General features: G+C 34.1%; 1 non-coding gene across 1 annotated transcript; it reads right to left on the reverse strand.

Annotated features, from left to right (window-relative positions):
* Positions 1 to 19,314: 19,314 nt before the first annotated feature.
* Positions 19,315 to 19,421, reverse strand: LOC127089135 (small nucleolar RNA R71). Its single transcript, XR_007790909.1, has one exon. It is a non-coding gene; the product is annotated as a small nucleolar RNA R71 (small nucleolar RNA).
* Positions 19,422 to 19,772: the final 351 nt, after the last annotated feature.

Raw genomic sequence — 19,772 nt, forward strand, 5'->3', positions numbered from 1 at the left:
CTCATGCCTTTAGAATGCTAAAAATGTTGAAGAGCAACTAGGCCTCATGCCTTTAGAATGCTAAATTGAAAAAGTTGACTTTAAAGGACTTCCTTTCCAAAACTTATTCTTTGCCCATTCCTCTTATTGTGTTGTGAAATTTTTGATGTTTGCTCTTGTGTGATAGGGATTCCAACTTGAGATAGTAGAAAGGACCATTGTCATGAGTAGCCAAGTTAAGAGAGACAAGCCAAATGGAGATCCTATTAGCTTGAACTCATAATTGTTTGATTGCTTGATTGTGTTTACGAAGTCCAGAGGAAATGAGCATCGTGAATCATCTCTATGATCTCAAAAAAATGAACTCCAAGGGTTTTATCTCTTATCTTATCTTTGCATGTTTAGGACTAGCCCTTCTCTTCTCCCCCTCACTCTAACCCAAGCCAAACTCTTTATTTGCAAACTTTGACATTGTTTTCAAATTAGAAACCTAGGCCTTATGCCTTTGACTTTTCAAAATATTTTCATCAATACTCATTGTGAATAAGTCTTAATTCAACTTTGACTTCATTTTCTAAAAAAATCTAACTTGTAAATACAATTCACTTCAAGTTGATTTTGTGGTTCCAATGGCCACTTTTGTTAAAACTTTTCCTAAACATTAGCCATAGGTTTGAGTTATCATAGTGGTTGATGTAAACCGCACCTTATCCTTAGTGGTTGGATTATAAGTCTTCCATACTTATTATAGGGTTAACCCCTCACTAGTATGTTGAAGCCCTCCTCACATGGTGGACTGTTGGTTTAGGTTGAGTTTTCTCCCTTTGATAACAAAAGACCTTAAGGCTTTTGATCAAATCAATTCACCAATCTTTGAGATTTTTACCCCGAACTACGAGGTTTTGATCCTACCTTTGTGATGGTACGTAGGCAATGGGTTCATCCATTCAAACAACTAATATGTAAATATAATCTATTCTTTTCTCATCCCTCCAATCTTTTGCACATATTTTCACAAATACCAACCTACAACACAAGTTTGCAAAAAGACGTTCCCTTAGACTACTAACGATGTTTTGGGTGCATAAAACCTTCCCATTTCATAGCCAACCCCCTTACCTAGATCTCTGACATTTTTATTAGTTTTTTATTTGATAAAACTTCTTACTTGGCTTTTGTTCGCTTTTTAGCCTTTCCTTTGGACAAATAAAAGTGCGGTGGCGACTCGAATTATATGCTTACTTTTGGTTTAGTCAATAAACCATAAGGTAACGAATATCCCGCTACAGTAACATGCACGAACTCCTCAACAGTAAATAATCTCTTATTGTACACTCTATAAGCTTTGTTTGACTGTGAGTATCCAAGGAAGATACCTTTGCCAGATTTTGCATTAAACTTTCCAAGGTTTTCCTTACCATTATTTAAGACAAAAACATTTGCATCCGAAGACATGAAAATGTGATTAATTTGGCTTTCTACCTTTTAATTGTTCATATGGTGTTTTTTTCAAAATAGGACTAATAATTATCTTATTTAAAACAGAAGACGTCGTACAAATAGCATCGACCCAAAAATATTTTGGTTGACTACTCTCATCGATCATAGTTCTTGCCAACTCCTCTAATATTTTATTTTTATGCTCCATAACACCATTTTATTGTGGAGTTCTTGGAGAAGAAAAAATATGTTCAATGCCATATTTATCAAAATAATCCTCAAAGATGTCATTTTTCAAATTCACCTCCATGATCGCTTTGAATAGAAACAATGTTTGAACTTAGTTTTCTTTGGGACATCTTTACAAAAGATGTGAAATTTGGAAAGGTCTCCTCTTTACTACGCAAAAAGACAATCCAACAAAATCTAGAGTAATCATATACAATAACAAAACCATAGTAACTACCCCCTAATCATTTTGTCCTAGAAGGACCAAAAAGATCCATATGGAGAAGCTCCAGAGGTCTATAAGTTGAAACAATATTTTTGGATTTAAAATAGATCCTTGTTTGCTTTTCGATTTGGCATGCATCACATATGTGGTCTTTTGAAAACCTAATTTTCGGTAGAACGATAACTATATCCTTTGAAACCACTTTATTTAGTATATCAAAGTTAACATGTGTTAAGCGTCCATGCCATAACCAAGAGTCTTCAGTCATGGTTACTAAACACTCAGTATTTGTTAATGATACATCATTCAAGTTAAGCATATAGATGTTGTTAACCTTCAAGCCCTTATACGAGTAATCTTTCTTTTCATTGTGTTTAATTATGGAAAAACTATTTTTAAAAGATTTATTATAGCCTTTGTCGCATAGTTAACTAATGCTAAGAAGATTATGTTTAAGACCTTCAAAAAGTATTACGTGAGAGATATTAGTAGAAGAGGAATTACCTACATTACCTTTACCAAGTATTGCATCCTTATCGTTATCTTTGTAGATCACAAATCCCTTCTTCTTTGGAATGAAGTCAATGAATATGGAAATTTCACCCATCATATGCCTTGAGCTTCCACTATCAAGAAACCACATTCTCTCCATGGAGGAAAGACATTCAACATTTTTCTACTTATGATGATGGGCCATGAGGAAAGGATTTGCTTCTTCATGACTTTCACTTGAGCTACTTTCACTTGTGGATTCACTATCACTTTCCCAAGCGACTAATACTCTTCTAGGATTGCTAGACTTCTTGGATTGACCCTTTGATTTATCCTTCTTAAGAAATGGAAAATTCGGCTTATAATGGTCGACTTTTCCGCAATTGAAGCATGAACCCTTTGATTTTTTTTCTTATTCTCATATTGTTTTAAGGATTTTTCTTTTCTTCTATAGTTGATGAGATTCTTGTGCTTCATTCAATTTCCCTTAATGAACTTATGTTACCACTTAACCAACAATCCCATTTCCTCATCATTCCAATAGTCGTCATCACTCGTTCCACCATCATCTTGCTCTTTTGTAGATGACTGATTGAGACAAGTCATTAGAGAAAGTGACCTCTTGTCTACCTATTTTTCCTGGTTATTTTCTTTTTTTAATCTTATTCTTATGCTTCTCTAAGAAAATGATTTCTTACTCGTGTTCTTCAAGCTTACCAAGCTTACGTTTTTAGGTTCAAATTGTGAAACGAATGCAACGTGATAACAAAAATTACTTATCTTAAAGCGTGTTGTCAAGAATTTGGTGATGTCTCGAAGAATTTTATCATTTGAATGGTCCTCGGAAGACATCCAAGCCAAAGGAAGATCATCCACTATAGTTCGACTGTCATCCTTATCCTCTTCAGGATTGTCATCTTCCTCCTCCTCAAGTTTCACCGCTTTAGCTTCATCAATTCCTTTTTCGGTGTCTTTGTGTATTTCTTCTGAAGATACACCTACATCATGAAAAGAAATACCTTTCCTGATATTTCTCAGATAAGATTCATCAAAATTAACATGCACGAACTCCTCAACAGTAAATAATCTCTTATTGTACACTCTATAAGCTTTGTTTGACTGTGTGTATCCAACGAAGATACCTTTTCCAGATTTTGCATCAAACTTTCCAAGGTTTTCCTTACCATTATTTAAGACAAAAACATTTGCATCCGAAGACATAAAAATGTGATGAATTTGGCTTTCTACTTTTTAACAGTTCATAAGGTGTTTTTTTTCAAAATAGGATGAATAATTGTCTTATTTAAAACATAAGATGTCGTACAAATAGCATCGCCCCAAAAAAGTTTTGGTAGACTACTCTCATTGATCATAGTTCTTTCCTACTTCTCTAAAATTTTATTTTTCTGCTCCATAAAACCATTTTATTGTGGAGTTCTTGGAGAATAAAAATTATGTTCAATGCCATATTTATCAAAATGATCCTCAAAGATGTCATTTTTCAAATTCACCTCCATGATCGCTTTGAATAGAAACAATGTTTGAACTTAGTTTTCTTTGGGACATCTTTACAAAAGATGTGAAATTTGGAAAGGTCTCATCTTTACTACGCAAAAAGATAATCCAACAAAATCTAGAGTAATCATCTACAATAACAAAACCATAGTAATTACCACCTAATCATTTTGTCCTAGAAGGACCAAAAAGATCCATATGGAGAAGCTCAAGGGGTTTATAAGTTGAAACAACATATTTGGATTTAAAATAGATCCTTGTTTGCTTTTCGATTTGGCATGCATCACATATGTGGTCTTTTGAAAAGTTAATTTTCGGTAGAACGATAACTAGATCCTTTGAATCCACTTTATTTAGTATATCAAAGTTAACATGTGTTAAGAGTCCATGCCATAACCAAGAGTCTTCACTCATGGTTACAAAACACTCAGTGGTTGTTAATGATACATCATTCAAGTTAAGCATATAGATGTTGTTAACCCTCAAGCCCTTAAATGAGTAATCTTTCTTTTCGTTGTGTTCAATTATGGAAAAACTATTTGTAAAAGATATTTTATATCCTTTGTCGCATAGTTAAATAATGCTAAGGAGATTATGTTTAAGACCTTCAAAAAGTATTACGTAAGAGATATTAGTAGAAGAGGAATTACCTACACTATCATTACAAAGTATTGCACCCTTATTGTTGTCTTTGTAGATCACAAATCCTTTCTTCTTTGGCGTGAAGTCAATGAATAGGGAAATTTCACCCATCATATGCCTTGAGCATCCACTATCAAGAAACCACATTCTCTCCATGGAGCAAAGACATTCAACATTTTTCTACTTATGATGATGGGCCATGAGGAAAATATTTGCTTCTTCATGACTTTCACTTGAGCTACTTTCACTTGTGGATTGACTATCACTTTCCCAAGCGATTAATACTCTTCTAGGATTGCTAGACTTCTTGGATTGACCCTTTGATTTATCCTTCTTAAGAAATGGAAAATTCGGCTTATAATGGTCGACTTTTCCGCAATTGAAGCATGAACCCTTTGATTTTTTTTCTTATTCTCATATTGTTTTAAGGATTTTTCTTTTCTTCTATAGTTTATGAGATTCTTGTGCTTCATTCAATTTCCCTTAATGAACTTATGTTACCGCTTAACAAACAATCCCATTTCCTCATCATTCCAATAGTCGTCATCACTCGTTCCACCATCATCTTGCTCTTTTGTAGATGACTGATTGAGACAAGTCATTAGAGAAATTGACCTCTTGTCTACCTATTTTTCCTCGTTATTTTCTTTTTTTAATCTTATTCTTATGCTTCTCTAAGAAAATGATCTCTTACTCGTGTTCTTCATGCTTACCAAGCTTACGTTTTTAGGTTCAAATAGTGAAACGAATGCAACGTGATAACAAAAATTACTTATCTTAGAGCGTGTTGTCAAGAATTTGGTGATGTCTCGAAGAATTTTATCAATTGAATGGTCCTTGGAAGACATCCAAGCCAAAGGAAGATCATCCACTATAGTTCGACTGTCATCCTTATCCTCTTCAGGATTGTCATCTTCCTCCTCCTCAAGTTTCACCGCTTTAGCTTGATCAATTCCTTTTTCGGTGTCTTTGTGTATTTCTTCTGAAGATACACCTGCATCATGAAAAGAAATACCTTTCCGGATATTTCTCAGATAAGATTCATCAAAATTAACATGCATGAACTCCTTAACAGTAAATAATCTCTTATTGTACACTCTATAAGCTTTGTTTGACTGTGTGTATCCAATGAAGATACCTTTGCCAGATTTTGCATCAAACTTTCCAAGGTTTTCCTTACCATTATTTAAGACAAAAACATTTGCATCTGAACACATGAAAATGTGATGAATTTGGCTTTCTACCTTTTAACAGTTCATAAGGTGTTTTTTTCAAAATAGGATGAATAATTGTCTTATTTAAAAATAAGATGTCGTACAAATAGCATCGACCCAAAAAAGTTTTGGTAGACTACTCTCATTGATCATAGTTCTTTCCTACTTCTCTAAAATTTTATTTTTATGCTCCATAAAACCATTTTATTGTGGAGTTCTTGGAGAATAAAAATTATGTTCAATGCCATATTTATCAAAATGATCCTCAAAGATATCATTTTTCAAATTCACCTCCATGATCGCTTTGAATAGAAACAATGTTTAAACTTAGTTTTCTTTGGGACATCTTTACAAAAGATGTGAAATTTGGAAAGGTCTCATCTTTACTACGCAAAAAGATAATCCAACAAAATCTAGAGTAATCATCTACAATAACAAAACCATAGTAATTACCACCTAATCATTTTGTCCTAGAAGGACCAAAAAGATCCATATGGAGAAGCTCAAGGGGCTTATAAGTTGAAACAACATATTTGGATTTAAAATAGATCATTGTTTGCTTTTCGATTTGGCATGCATCACATATGTGGTCTTTTGAAAACTTAATTTTCGGTAGAACGATAACTAGATCCTTTGAAACCACTTTATTTAGTATATGAAAGTTAACATGTGTTAAGAGTCCATGCCATAACCAAGAGTCTTCACTCATGGTTACTAAACACTCAGTGTTTGTTAATGATACATCATTCAAGTTAAGCATATAGATGTTGTTAACCCTCAAGCCCTTAAATGAGTAATCTTTCTTTTCGTTGTGTTCAATTATGGAAAAACTATTTGTAAAAGATATTTTATATCCTTTGTCGCATAGTTAAATAATGCTAAGGAGATTATGTTTAAGACCTTCAAAAAGTATTACGTCAGAGATATTAGTAGAAGAGGAATTACCTACACTATCATTACAAAGTATTGCACCCTTATTGTTGTCTTTGTAGATCACAAATCCTTTCTTCTTTTGCGTGAAGTCAATGAATAGGGAAATTTCACCCATCATATGCCTTGAGCATCCACTATCAAGAAACCACATTCTCTCCATGGAGCAAAGACATTCAACATTTTTCTACTTATGATGATGGGCCATGAGGAAAGGATTTGCTTCTTCATGACTTTCACTTGAGCTACTTTCACTTGTGGATTGACTATCACTTTCCCAAGCGATTAATACTCTTCTAGGATTGCTAGACTTCTTGGATTGACCCTTTGATTTATCCTTCTTAAGAAATGGAAAATTCGGCTTATAATGGTCGACTTTTCCGCAATTGAAGCATGAACCCTTTGATTTTTTTTCTTATTCTCATATTGTTTTAAGGATTTTTCTTTTCTTCTATAGTTGATGAGATTCTTGTGCTTCATTCAATTTCCCTTAATGAACTTATGTTAGCACTTAACCAACAATCCCATTTCCTCATCATTCCAATAGTCGTCATCACTCGTTCCACCATCATCTTGCTCTTTTGTAGATGACTGATTGAGACAAGTCATTAGAGAAATTGACCTCTTGTCTACCTATTTTTCCTCGTTATTTTATTTTTTTAATCTTATTCTTATGCTTCTCTAAGAAAATGATCTCTACCTCGTGTTCTTCAAGCTTACCAAGCTTACGTTTTTAGGTTCAAATTGTGAAACGAATGCAACGTGATAACAAAAATTACTTATCTTAGAGCGTGTTGTCAAGAATTTGGGGATGTCTCGAAGAATTTTATCAATTGAATGGTCCTTGGAAGACATCCAAGCCAAAGGAAGATCATCCACTATAGTTCGACTGTCATCCTTATCCTCTTCAGGATTGTCATCTTCCTCCTCCTCAAGTTTCACCGCTTTAGCTTGATCAATTCCTTTTTCGGTGTCTTTGCGTATGTCTTCTGAAGATACACCTGCATCATGAAAAGAAATACCTTTCCTGATATTTCTCAGATAAGATTCATCAAAATTAACATGCACGAACTCCTCAACACTAAATAATCTCTTATTGTACACTCTATAAGCTTTGTTTGACTGTGTGTATCCAACGAGGATACCTTTGCCAGATTTTGCATCAAACTTTCCAAGGTTTTCCTTACCATTATTTAAGACAAAAACATTTGCATCCGAAGACATGAAAATGTGATGAATTTGGCTTTCTACCTTTTAACAGTTCATAAGGTGTTATTTTCAAAATAGGATGAATAATTGTCTTATTTATAACATAAGATGTCGTACAAATAGCATCGACCCAAAAAAGTTTTGCTAGACTACTCTCATCGATCATAGTTCTTTCCAACTCCTCTAAAATTTTATTTTTATGCTCCATAAAACCATTTTGTTGTGGAGTTCTTGGAGAATAAAAATTATGTTCAATGCCATATTTATCACAGTGATCCTCAAAGATGTCATTTTTCAAATTCACCTCCATGATCGCTTTGAGTAGAAACAATGTTTGAACTTAGTTTTCTTTGGGACATCTTTACAAAAGATGTGAAATTTGGAAAGGTCTCATCTTTACTACGCAAAAAGATAATCCAACAAAATCTAGAGTAATCATCTACAATAACAAAACCATAGTAATTACCACCTAATCATTTTGTCCTAGAAGGATCAAAAAGATCCATATGGAGAAGCTCAAGGGGTTTATAAGTTGAAACAACATATTTGTATTTAAAATAGATCCTTGTTTGCTTTTCGATTTGGCATGCATCACATATGTGGTCTTTTGAAAACTTAATTTTCGGTAGAACGATAACTAGATCCTTTGAAACCACTTTATTTAGTATATCAAAGTTAACATGTGTTAAGAGCCCATGCCATAACCAAGAGTCATCACTCATGGTTACTAAACACTCAGTGTTTGTTAATGATAAATCATTCAAGTTAAGCATATAGATGTTGTTAACCCTCAAGCCCTTAAATGAGTAATCTTTCTTTTCGTTGTGTTCAATTATGGAAAAACTATTTGTAAAAGATATTTTATATCCTTTGTTGCATAGTTAAATAATGCTAAGGAGATTATGTTTAAGACCTTCAAAAAGTATTATGTCAGAGATATTAGTAGAAGAGGAATTACCTACACTATCATTACAAAGTATTGCACCCTTATTGTTGTCTTTGTAGATCACAAATCCTTTCTTCTTTGGCGTGAAGTCAATGAATAGGGAAATTTCACCCATCATATTCCTTGAGCATCCACTATCAAGAAACCACATTCTCTCCATGGAGCAAAGACATTCAACATTTTTCTACTTATGATGATGGGCCATGAGGAAAGGATTTACTTCTTCATGACTTTCACTTGGGCTACTTTCACTTGTGGATTCACTATCACTTTCCCAAGCGATTAATACTCTTCTAGGATTGCTAGACTTCTTGGATTGACCCTTTGATTTATCCTTCTTAAGAAATGGAAAATTCGGCTTATAATGGTCGACTTTTCCGCAATTGAAGCATGAACCCTTTGATTTTTTTTCTTATTCTCATATTGTTTTAAGGATTTTTCTTTTCTTCTATAGTTGATGAGATTCTTGTGCTTCATTCAATTTCCCTTAATGAACTTATGTTACCGCTTAACAAACAATCTCATTTCCTCATCATTCCAATAGTCATCATCACTCGTTCCACCATCATCTTGCTCTTTTTTAGATGACTTATTCAAACAAGTCATTAGAGAAATTGACCTCTTGTCTACCTATTTTTCCTCGTTATTTTCTTTTTTTAATCTTATTCTTATGCTTCTCTAAGAAAATGATCTCTTACTCGTGTTCTTCAAGCTTACCAAGCTTACGTTTTTAGGTTCAAATTATGAAACGAATGCAACGTGATAACAAAAATTAATTATCTTAGAGCGTGTTGTCAAGAATTTGGTGATGTCTCGAAGAATTTTATCAATTGAATGGTCCTTGGAAGACATCCAAGCCAAAGGAAGATCATCCACTTTAGTTCGACTGTCATCCTTATCCTCTTCAGGATTGTAATCTTCCTCCTCCTCAAGTTTTACCGCATTAGCTTGATCAATTCCTTTTTCGGTGTCTTTGCGTATGTCTTCTGAAGATACACCTGCATCATGAAAAGAAATACCTTTCCTGATATTTCTCAGATAAGATTCATCAAAATTAACATGCACGAACTCCTTAACAGTAAATAATCTCTTATTGTACACTCTATAAGCTTTGTTTGACTGTGTGTATCCAACGAAGATACCTTTGCCAGATTTTGCATAAAGCTTTCCAAGGTTTTCCTTACCATTATTTAAGACAAAAACATTTGCATCCGAAGACATGGAAATGTGATGAATTTGGCTTTCTACCTTTTAACAGTTCATAAGGTGTTTTTTTTTTCAAAATAGGATGAATAATTGTCTTATTTAAAACATAAGATGTCGTACAAATAGCATCGACCCAAAAAAGTTTTGGTAGACTACTCTCATTGACCATAGTTCTTTCCAACTCCTCTAAAATTTTATTTTTATGCTCCATAAAACCATTTTTATTGTGGTGTTCTTGGAGGAGAAAAATTATGTTCAATGCCATATTTATCAATATTATCCTCAAAGATGTCATTTTTCAAATTCACCTCCATGATCGCTTTGAATAGAAACAATGTTTGAACTTAGTTTTCTTTGGGACATCTTTACAAAAGATGTGAAATTTAGAAATGTCTCATCTTTACCATGCAAAAAGATAATCCAACAAAATCTAGAGTAATCATCTACAATAAAAAAACCATAGTAATTACCACCTAATCATTTTGTCCTAGAAGGACCAAAAAGATCCATATGGAGAAGCTCAGGGGGTCTATAAGTTGAAACAATATATTTGGATTTAAAATAGATCCTTGTTTGCTTTTCGATTTGGCATGCATCACATATGTGGTCTTTTGAAAACTTAATTTTCGGTAGAACGATAACTAGATCCTTTGAAACCACTTTATTTAGTATATCAAAGTTAACATGTGTTAAGAGTGCATGCCATAACCAAGAGTCTTCACTCATGGTTACTAAACACTCAGTATTTGTTAATGATACATCATTCAAGTTAAGCATTTAGATGTTGTTAACCCTCAATCCCTTAAATGAGTAATCTTTCTTTTCGTTGTGTTCAATTATAGAAAAACTATTTGTAAAAGATATTTTATATCCTTTGTCGCATAGTTAACTAATGCTAAGGAGATTATGTTTAAGACCTTCAAAAAGTAATAAGTCAGAGATATTAGTAGAAGAGGAATTACCTACACTATCATTACCAAGTATTGCACCCTTATTGTTGTCTTTGTAGATCACAAATCCCAGCTTCTTTGGCGTGAAGTCAATGAATAGGGAAATCTCACCCATCATATGCCTTGAGCATCCACTATCAAGAAACCACATTCTCTCCATGGAGCAAAGACATTCAACATTTTTCTTCTTATGATGATGGGCCATGAGGAAAAGATTTGCTTCTTCATGACTTTCACTTTAGCTACTTTCACTTGTGGATTCACTATCACTTTCCCAAGCGATTAATACTCTTCTAGGATTGCAAGACTTCTTGGATTGACCCTTTCATTTATCCTTCTTAAGAAATGGACAATTCGGCTTATAATGACCGACTTTTCCGCAATTGAAGGATGAACCCTTTTATTTTTATTTCTTATTTTCATATTGTTTTAAGGATTTTTATTTTCTTCTATAGTTGATGAGATTCTTGTGCTTGACTCAATTCCCATTAATGAACTTATGGTACCGTTTAACAGACAACCTTGTTTCCTCATCATTCCAATAGTTATCATCACTCGTTCCACCATCATCTTGCTCTTTTGTAGAGGACTTAGAGATACAACCCATAAGAGAAATTGACTTATTGTCCACATCTTTTTCCTTGTTATTTTCTTTCTGAATATTCTTCTTATGCTTCTCTAAGAAAATGAGTTCTTACTCATGTTCTTCAAGCTTACCAAGCTTACGTTTTTAGGTTCAAATTGTTAAACGAATGCAACGTGATAACAAAAATTACTTATCTTAGAGCGTGTTGTCAAGCATTTGGCGATGTCTCCAAAAATGTTATCAATTGAATGGTCCTTGGAAGACATTCAAGCCAAAGGAAGATCATCGACTTTAGTTCGACTCTCATCCTTATCCTTTTCAGGATTGTCATCTTCCTCCTCCTCAAGTTTCACCACTTCAGCTTGATCAATTCCTTTTTCGGTGTCTTTGAGTATGTCTTCTGAAGATACACCTGCATCATGAAGAGAAATACCTTTCCTGATATTTCTCAGATAAAATTCATTAAAATTAACATGCACGAACTCCTCAACAGTAAATAATCTCTTATTGTACACTCTATAAGCTTTGTTTGACTGTGAGTACCCAAGGAAGATACCTTTGCCAGATTTTGCATCAAACTTTCCAAGGTTTTCCTTACCATTATTTAAGACAAAGACATTTGCATCCGAAGACAACAAAATGTGATGAATTTGACTTACTACCTTTTAATAATTCATAAGGTGTTCTTTTCAAAATAGGATGAATAATTATCTTACTTAAAACATAGGACGTCGTACAAATACCATCGACCCAAAAATATTTTGGTAGACTACTCTCATTGATCATAGTTCTTGCCAACTCGTCTAAATTTTTTTTTATGCTCCATAACACCATTTTATTATGGAGTTCTTGGAGAAGAAAAATTATGTTCAATGCCATATTTATCAAAATAATCCTCAAAGATGTCATTTTTCAAATTCACCTCCATGATCGCTTTGAATAGAAACAATGTTTGAACTTAGTTTTCCTTGGGACATCTTTACAAAAGATGTGAAATTTGGAAAGGTCTCATCTTTACTACGCAAAAATATAATCCAACAAAATCTAGAGTAATCATCTACAATAACAAAACCATAATAATTACCACCTAAGCATTTTGTCCTAGAAGGACCAAAAAGATCCATATGGAGAAGCTCAAGGGGTCTATAAGTTGAAACAATATTTTTGGATTTAAAATAGATCCTTGTTTGCTTTTCGATTTGGCATGCATCACATATGTTGTCTTTTGAAAACTTAATTTTCGGTAGAACGATAACCAAATCCTTTGAAACCAATTTATTTAGTATATCAAAGTTGACATGTGTGAAACGTCCATGCCATAACTAAGAGTCTTTAGTCAGGGTTACTAAACACTCAGTATTTGTTAATGATACATCATTCTAGTTAAGCATATAGATGTTGTTAACCCTCAAGCCCTTAAACGAGTAATCTTTCTTTACATTGTGTTCAATTATGGAAAAACTATTTGTAAAAGATATTTTATATCCTTTGTCGCATAGTTAACTAATGCTAAGCAAATTATTTTTAAGACCTTCAACAAGTATTACGTCAGAGATATTAGTAGAAGAGGAATTACCTACACTACCTTTACCAGGTGTTGCACCCTTATTGTTGTCTTTGTAGATCACGAATCCCTTCTTCTTTGGCGTGAAGTCAATGAATAGGGAAATTTCACCCATCATATGCCTTGAGCATCCACTATCAATAAACTACATTCTCTCCATGGAGCCCAGACATTCAACATTTTTCTTCTTATGATGATGGGTCATGAGGAAAAGATTTGCTTCTTCATGACTTTCACTTTAGCTACTTTCACTTGTGGATTCACTATCACATTCCCAAGCGATTAATACTCTTCTAGGCTTGCTAGACATCTTGTGTTGACCCTTTCATTTATCCTTCTTAAGAAATGGACAATTCGGCATATAATGAACGACTTTTCCGCAATTGAAGTATGAACCCTTTGATTTTTATTTCTTATTCTCATATTATTCTAAGGATTTTTCTTTTCTTCTATAGTTGATGAGATTCTTGTGCTTCACTCAATTTCCCTTAATGAACTTATGGTACCATTTAACAAACAACCCCGTTTCCTCATCATTCCAATAGTCATCATCACTCGTTCCACCATCATCTTGATCTTTTGTAGAGGACTTAGAGATACAACCCATTAGAGAAATTGACTTCTTGTCCACATCTTTTCCCTATTATTTTCTTGCTTAATCTTCTTCTTATGCTTCTCTATGAAAATGAGCTCTTACTCATCTTCTTCAAGCTTACCAAGCTTACCTTTTTAGGTTCAAATTGTTAAACGAATGCAACGTGATAACAAAAATTACTTATCTTAGAGTGTGATGTCAAGCATTCGGTGATGTCTCAAAAAATGTTATCAATTGAATGGTCCTTGGAAAACATCCAATCCAAAGGAAGATCATCCACTTTAGTCTGACTCTCATCCTTATCCTTTTCAGGATTGTCATCTTCCTCCTCCTCAAGTTTCACCGCTTCAGGTTGATTAATTCCTTTTTCGGTGTCTTTGAGTATGTCTTCTGAGGATACACTTGCATTATGAAAAGAAATATCTTTCTTGATATTTCTTAGATAAGATTCATCAAAAGTAACATGCACGAACTCCTCAACAGTAAATAAACTCTTATTGTACACTCTACAAGCTTTGTTTGACTGTGAGTATCCAAGGAAGATACCTTTGTCAGATTTTGCATCAAACTTTCCAAGGTTTTCCTTACCATTATTTAAGACAAAAACATTTGCATCCGAAGATAACAAAATGTGATGAATTTGGCTTTCTACCTTTTAATAGTTCATAAGGTGTTTTTTTAAAAACAGGATGAATAATTGTCTTACTTAAAATATAAGACATCGTACAAATAACATCGACCGAAAAATATTTTGGTAGACTACTCTCATTGATCATTGTTCTTGCCAACTCCTCTAAAATTTTATTTTTATGCTCCATAACACCATTTTATTGTGGAGTTCTTGGAGAAGAAAAGTTATTTTCAATGCCATATTTATCCAAATAATCCTCAAAGATGTCATTTTCCAAATTCACCTCCATGATCACTTTGAATAGAAACAATGTTTGAACTTAGTTTTCTTTGGGACATCTTTACAAAAGATGACAAATTTGGAAAGGTCTCATCTTTACTACGCAAAAAGATAATCCAACAAAATCTAGAGTTATCATCTACAATAACAAAACCATAGTAATTACCACCTTATCATTTTGTCCTAGAAGGACCAAAAAGATTCATATGGAGAAGCTCAAGGGGTCTATAAGTTGAAACAATATTTTCGGATTTAAAATAGATCCTTGTTTGCTTTTGGATTTGGCATGCATCACATATGTGGTCTTTTGAAAACTTAATTTTCGGTAGAACGATAACTAGATCCTTTGAAACCACGTTATTTAGTATATCAAAGTTGACATGTGTTAAGCGTCCATGCCATAACCAAGAGTCTTCAGTCAGGGTTACTAAACACTCAGTATTTCTTAATGATACATCATTCTAGTTAAGCATATAGATGTTGTTAACCCTGAAGCCCTTAAACGAATAATCTGTCTTTTCATTGTGTTCAATTAATGAAAAATTATTTGTAAAAGATATTTTATATCCTTTGTCGCATAGTTAACTAATGCTAAGCAAATTATTTTTAAGACCTTCAACAAGTATTACGTCAGAGATATTAGTAGAAGAGGAATTACCTACACTACCTTTACCAGGTGTTGCACCCTTATTGTTGTCTTTGTACATCACAAATCCCTTCTTCTTTGGCGTGAATTCAATGAATAGGGAAATTTCACCCATCATATGCCTTGAGCATCCACTATCAATAAACCACATTCTCTCCATGGAGCCCAGACATTCGACATTTTTCTTTTTATGATGATGGGTCATCAGGAAAAGATTTGCTTCTTCATGACTTTCACTTTAGCTACTTTCACTTGTGGATTCACTATCACTTTCCCAAGCGATTAATACTCTTCTAGGCTTGCTAGACTTCTTGTATTGACCCTTTCATTTATCCTTCTTAAGAAATGGATAATTCGGCATATAATGAACGACTTTTCCGCAATTGAAGCATGAACCCTTTGATTTTTACTTCTTATTCTCATATTATTCTAAGTATTTTTCTTTTCTTCTATAGTTGATGAGATTCTTGTGCTTCACTCAATTTTCCTTAATGAACTTATGGTACCATTTAACAAACAAACCCGTTTCCTCATCATTCCAATAGTCATCATCACTCGTTCCACCATCATCTTGATCTTTTGTAGAGGACTTAAAGATACAACCCATTAGAGAAATTGACTTCTTGTCCACATCTTTTTCCCTGTTATTTTCTTTCTTAATCTTCTTCTTATGCTTCTCTAAGAAAATGAGCTCTTACTCATGTTCTTCAAGCTTACCAAGCTTACCTCTTTAGGTTCGAAATGTTAAACGAATGCAACGTGATAACAAAAATTACTTATCTTAGAGTGTGTTGTCAAGCATTCGGTGATGTGTCAAAAAATGTTATCAATTGAATGGTCCTTGGAAAACATCCAAGCTAAAGGAAGATCATCCACTTAATTCCGACTCTCATCCTTATCCTTTTCAGGATTTTCATCTTCCTCCTCCTCAAGTTTCACCGCTTCAGGTTGATCAATTCCTTTTTCGGTGTCTTTGAATATGTCTTCTGAGGATACACTTGCATCATGAAAAGAAATATCTTTCTTGACATTTCTCAAATAAGATTCATCAAAAGTAACATGCACGAACTCCTCAACAGTAAATAATCTCTTATTGTACACTCTATAAGCTTTGTTTGACTGTGAGTATCCAAGGAAGATACCTTTGCCAGATTTTGCATCAAACTTTCCAAGGTTTTCCTTACCATTATTTAAGACAAAAACATTTGCATCCGAAGACAAAAAAATGTGATGAATTTGGCTTTCTACCTTTTAATAGTTCATAAGGTGTTTTTTTCAAAATAGGATGAACAATTGTCTTACTTAAAACATAAGACGTCGTACAAATAACATCGTCCCAAAAATATTTTGGTAGGCTACTCTCATTGATCATAGTTCTTGCCAACTCCTCTAAAATTTTATTTTTATGCTCCATAACACCATTTTATTGTGGAGTTCTTGGAGAAGAAAAATTATGTTCAATGCCATATTTATCAAAATAATCCTCAAAGATGTCATTTTTGAAATTCACCTCCATGATCGCTTTGAATAGAAACAATGTTTGAACTTAGTTTTCTTTGGGACATCTTTACAAATAGATGTGAAATTTGGAAAGATCTCATCTTTACTACGCAAAAAGACAATCCAACAAAATCTAGAGTAATCATCTACAATAACAAAACCATAGTAATTACCACCTAATCATTTTGTCCTAGAAGGACTGATAACACTGAAATTCACCGTATTTTCGACTCCGATTTCGCATGCATTTTAGTAGTTTTATTGTCATTTTATTATGTTATTACTATGTGTCTCTTTGTTTTCAGGTTTTTACTTTAATCGGAGCCCCGATCGAGAAAAGGAGTGAAAAAGAGCTAAAAACCCTAAAACTCAGCATTTGGTACTTGTGGCTCCCACTGTGGCTGGCGCCATAGACCTTGCCATGACGTGTCCCAACTCAACTTCCCTCAACTGCCACGTTCCCCACTACTTCCACTAAGGCGCCTCAGATCGGCCTTGTGGCGGGCAACATGGCCTTGTGGCGGGCGCCACAAGAGGAAAAGTTTTCCCTTCCATTTTCAAGTTGAAGGGCATCCTTGTCATTTCCATCATTTTACTCTCCTATAAATAGAGACTCGAAATCACTTATTCAATCATCCAAACTTAGAGTAGAGGCAAACATAGAGCAAACTTTGTTTCACTTAGGCATATATTTAGTATTTTAAAGTGGTAATCGCTTCGCATTGGGGTGTTACCACAATTGTGTAATCGAGTTTTGTGATTGAGTCTGTAATCGAGTTTGGAGTACTTTGGAAGGAAGTTAATCCTGCCGCCATTTTCATTTCCTCTTTGCATTTTATTCAACCCTCCGATTGGAGCAGATTTTTATTACTTTGCCTTTATCTAATTTATTTTCCCGCACTGTCTTTCATTTATTTATTTCTTGCACTCACTTTACTTTTATTTATTTCCTGCACTGTCTTTACTTTTATTTATTTCTCGCACTCGCTTTACTTTTATTTATTTCTCGCACTCGCTTTACTTTTATTTATTTCTCGCACTCGCTTTACTTTTATTTATTTTCCGCACTCGCACTACTTTCATTTACTTTCCGCACTCGCTTTACTTTATTTATTTTTCGCACTCGCACTACTTTTATTTAAATTCCGCACTCGCACTACTTTTATTTAAATTAAAATTCACTTTTATTTTACCATGTCTAACTAAATCTATAAGGTTAGAATGTAAGGATCGTAATTAAACCGATAATCCGTACAATTGTTCGTAGAAACACTTAAGGGCTATTTTAACTTTCAACTTAAGTTTTCCCGCACTTAATTTCCGTTGGGTAAGATCGAAAGCCGTCCAACATCTATTTAAACTTAATTGTTTTTAACTATTTCAAAAACAGCGAAAGCGCTTTGTTTAGTTCATTAGGAGTTTTTAACTTAAGAAGAAAAGAGATTTTAAAACTATTTTCGGACGCGTTTATAAGTTTAGAGTCTGGTTTGTGAGAACCTCTTTTGGTTAAGAAATCCAGGTTAAAATACTTTTCAACTTAGTCAAGATACTATATTTCTTAAAAATAGATTTACTACTCTAACACAATGCACACCTTTTTATAAGTGACAATAAGAGGGTTTGATTAGGGAGTACAACTCGGTTCTGAATACGCGAAAGCGACAGTTCCCGTTAAATTGGTTCTTTTCAAAGTAGGAAACATTGCCCATAAGTAGTTCTATTAGCAAGTACTTGGATTATTAATTGATTGTTTGAATTACATTCGAGCATGTCTTTATCAATTGAACTTTATTTAATACTTTAATTTTCATTGCACACTCTAAAAACCCCTATTTTTATTGCCTTAGATAAACACCATAACAATAGATAACGATAGTTTGACACTTGGTCTCTGTGGATTCGACAATCTTTTATATTACTCTAACGCGTTCGTATACTTGCAAAAAGCACGCATCAAGTTTTTGGCGCCGTTGTCGGGGACCAATTTCGTCAAATTTCATTTCCCTATTGTTATATCGTTTAGACTTAGGATATTTCCCGCCGGTCAATGCGAAGAACTCGCAGCACCAGAAGTTTAAGCTTAGTATATCCTCTGGCAGAACCTGAACGTTATGCTCGCGCACGTTTATTCTTTCATAGAATTAGGAGAGCTATGGGCGAAGATCAAAACCAAAGACCTCTTAAGGATTTCGCTCAACCATCCAACGAAGAACCTAGTTCTAGTATAGTAAACCCAACCATCCCAGCTAATAATTTTGAACTTAAACCTTCCCTGTTGCAACTAGTGCAACAGAGACAATTCGCAGGTCTCGCTACTGAGAACCCAAACAAACCTTTAAAAATATTTCTTCGATTAGCAGACACTTTTAAAACCAATGGAGCTTCTCCTGAGGCAATACGTTTAAGATTATTCCCTTTTTCCTTCAGAGATAAAGCCCTATCATGGTTAGATTCCCTTCCACCCAATTCCATTACGACTTAGGATAACCTTAGAAAAGTATTGCTTGCTAGATATTCTCCCCCAAGTAAAACCGCCGTTCTTCGAAACCATATAACTAGATTTACCCAAAACCAAGGGGAATCGTTGTTCGAAGCTTGGGAGAGATATAAAGAGTTGTTACGAGCATGCTCACATCATGGTTTAGAAAATTGGTTAATCATTCAAACCATCTATAATGGACTTCACTATAACACCAAGATAACCATCGACGCTGCCGCAGGAGGTTCTCTAATGAACAAACCTTATTCTGAATCTAGTGCCCTCATCTAAGATATGGCTCAAAACCTTCAATCATGGGGAGTCGAACGAGCGAAAATTGAGAACAAGGAAGCCCAAGGAGGAGTGCATGAACTAAGCTCTATAGACATGATGCAAGCTAAAATGGACGCATTAGCCCTTAAGGTCGAGCATATGTGCATAAACCCGAATACTGTAGCCGCAGTTTCGTCAGATTGTGAGATATGTGGAACCAAAGGACACCAATCTGCAGAATG

This window comes from Lathyrus oleraceus, chromosome 5 (genome assembly GCF_024323335.1).
Source record: "Lathyrus oleraceus cultivar Zhongwan6 chromosome 5, CAAS_Psat_ZW6_1.0, whole genome shotgun sequence".
NCBI lineage: Eukaryota > Viridiplantae > Streptophyta > Magnoliopsida > Fabales > Fabaceae > Lathyrus > Lathyrus oleraceus.